Genomic DNA, 3009 nt, shown 5'->3' with positions numbered 1-3009 from the left:
TGCACCGGGCCTCTAGTATATATATAAAACCCTAAGTGACCTCTCGACCAGTAGACTGTTTGACTGGTCGCTATGACGCGTACTGACCACCAGGGGGCAGACACTCAATGCAGGAACTGCCCCCTGGTGGTCAGTGTATTCCCACTGTGAGGGCTGCTCAGCTGACTGACTGACTGGTGCCAATGCTGGGCTCACGGCTGGCGAGCGCTGGGAGCCTCTCCTGCCTCTGTGGCAGTGCTACCAAGCAGCGGAGGCAGGGTCCGCAGGGCCAGGATGAGGGTGAGCAGCCCAGCGCCAGGTCTGGGTTCCTCCCCAGCTGCCTGCCACTTCACACACTACTTTATCCCTCGGGGGATGTTGGACTACCGGTTTCAGCCGGATCCCAGCAGTACGACATCCCCCGAGGGGTCCCGGATTGCAGGAGGGCGCAGAGCAGGCTGAGGGACCCCACCAGTGCATGAATCCGTGCACCGGGCCTCTAGTTTAACCATAAAAAAGAATGAAATTCTGATACATGCTAAGCATGAACAAATTTTAAAAACAAGGGTAACAAGCCACATCCAAAAGGGGTATTGTATTATGTTAAATATTGTATTATCCCATTTATATGAGGTACCAAGATTAGGAAAATTCATACAGGTAGAGTAGAATAGATGTTTCTGTGGATTTGGGAGAGGGAGAAATGATGAGTCATTCTTTAATGGGTATGCAGTTTCTGTTTAGGATTAAAAACTTCTAGAAATGCATAGTGTTGATGGTCGCACAACACTGAATATATTTAATGTCACTGAATAGTATACTTAAAAGTGGTTAAAATGATAAATTTTGTTATATATATTTTGTCACAATAATATACACAGCATATGATGAATCTTTTTTTTTTTAACCAAGGAAAGAAAATTGGAATTATGCTTTTAAAAATATCAAAGTAGCAGAAACTACTATAATCTACAGCCAAGAATATTATAATCAGTGGTTAGTTTTACAGTAGCCTTGCATGGACTGATCATTTGTAGTGTACCAAAAATCACTTAAGTTTCAAAAATTATCTTCTATTCCAACTTCCTTTATAAATATCAGCCTTGTCACTCCTAGGTAGCTAAAACCAAATGAAAACAAACATAATTTGTCTTCTACCAGATTATAAAGAGGAAAAAAGTGAATGTATTTATAGCAATAAATTAAAACTAGAAGAAAAGCCAGTGGTTTAGTAAATCTCTAAGTAGTTGGTAATTTAAAAAATATTTTAGAATACTACATATCTCTGCATGGTAGGTGATTTTTCTTTTTTTCTTTATACCATTCTGCATTTTCCACTCTTTTTTATAATGAGCATTCATCTAAACAGTATTATGTAAGCCAGAAACCTAGGAGTCACCTGTTAGCTCTCTATCCCTCTCATATTCCAAGAAATAACAGTCATGTGGATTTAATCTACTAAAAATCTCCCAAATCCATCAATTTTGCCCTGTTTCCATCAATATAAGCCAAATACAAGTTACCTAGATTGCTATAGCAGTCTCTTAATTGGTCTCCCTGACTCCACTTTTATTCTCTCCATTCTTTTTTCCACTTTGCAGTGATCATTTCTAAACACAAATCTCATTACATCCTCCTCGTATGCCCACTTGCTCAAAACCTTACTCTTAGGATAAAAACAAAAAAACCTTACTTCAGCATACAAATTAGGTCCAGCCTGGTGTGGATTCACCTATTTCTTCACTATCAGCTTAAGTCTCTCTCACACACACACACACACACACACACCCCTGAGCTCATTCTTCTATTCCTCCACTCTGGCAATAGGATCTTTACACAGATTACTCCTTTTGTCTATGAGAGCGATTTCAACCTTTTTCATCTCATGGCACTTAAACTAATTACTAAAATTCTGCGGTACACCAAAAAACCTATTACATTTTTTACTGATCTGACAAAAATTTATTTATGTATTTATTCACAGAGGACAGCTATTGCTGTGTTGGCTGTTGCCTTTTTTTTTTTTAAACCTAAATTGTCAGGTATTACATGTTTTAAAAATTCTCGCGGCACATCAATTAAAAATGGCTCGTCTATAATATCTTCCCCCCAACCCCATCTCCTTCTCGCGGCACATCAATTAAAAATGGCTCGTCTATAATGTCTTCGCCCCCCACCCCACCTCACCTGATGAATTCCTACTCATCCTTACTATCACACTTCAAGCATCTCTTCTTCAGGAATGTCTTTCCTTCCTTGATCTCCCGATTAAGCCATATCCCCTATTAAGCCATATCCCCTAGCAACAAGCACCTTTTCTTTGCAAGCTTTGTTTGAGATGTAATTTTACATAGTCGTAAATCTGTTCAATCTATTTCAGAAATGTTTTTTGACAGCTTTTTACACTGCAAATTTAACAACCATTTTCAAAAAAGAACTGTCTTCACCCCAGACCTTTCCAAATCATATATCCAACTGCCCACTAGACTTCTCATTTGAATGGCTCAAAAGTATTTCATGCACAACATGTCCAAAATTAAATAATTTCTATCCACCCCAAAATGGTCCTCATCTGACCTTCCCTATTTCACTGAATGACACCACTATCTTTCTTCCGGTGCACAATCCAGAAATCTTTAGTATCTTCTTCACCCCACCTCCCCAATTCCAAACACACCATGTCCTGAATATTCTCTATCTCCTAATTATTTCTTGATAATTTTTCACCCTTCACAGCTACACATTACTAACCCAGGTCATTATCATCTTTCTTGGATTACGGTAACTGATCTCTCTATAACCGATCTTGCCCCTGCAATCCACTTTTCACATAGCAGACAAGTCTTCTCTACCCCATCCCACACAAATCTGAATATTCTTTGCTAAATCCCCTCAGTGGCTTCCTAAAGCTATTAGGCTGATAAAGTCCAAAATTATTAACAAGGTATTCAGTGATGGCGAACCTATGACATGCGTGTCAGAGGTGACACGCAAACTCATTTTTTTGGTTGGTTTTTCTTTGTTAAATGG

At 39.2% G+C, this 3009-nt stretch overlaps 1 protein-coding gene across 2 annotated transcripts in view; it reads right to left on the bottom strand.

The window, feature by feature from the left end:
* Positions 1-3009, bottom strand: part of METTL16 (methyltransferase like 16) — a 63206-nt gene that overhangs the window by 57756 nt on the left and 2441 nt on the right. Inside the window, exon 1 of one of the 2 annotated variants that reach the window (XM_014529288.1) lies at positions 1503-1720. The exons of the other annotated variant lie outside the window; for it this stretch is intronic. The gene's annotated coding sequence lies outside the window, so the exon portion shown is untranslated. Of the gene's footprint in view, positions 1-1502; positions 1721-3009 lie in introns of those variants that run through there. 2 annotated transcript variants of the gene reach the window in all.

The sequence above is a fragment of the Myotis brandtii genome, unplaced genomic scaffold, assembly GCF_000412655.1.
Source record: "Myotis brandtii unplaced genomic scaffold, ASM41265v1 scaffold1167, whole genome shotgun sequence".
Classification (NCBI taxonomy): Eukaryota; Metazoa; Chordata; class Mammalia; order Chiroptera; family Vespertilionidae; genus Myotis; species Myotis brandtii.
This window is presented reverse-complemented; position numbering and strand designations above follow the sequence as displayed.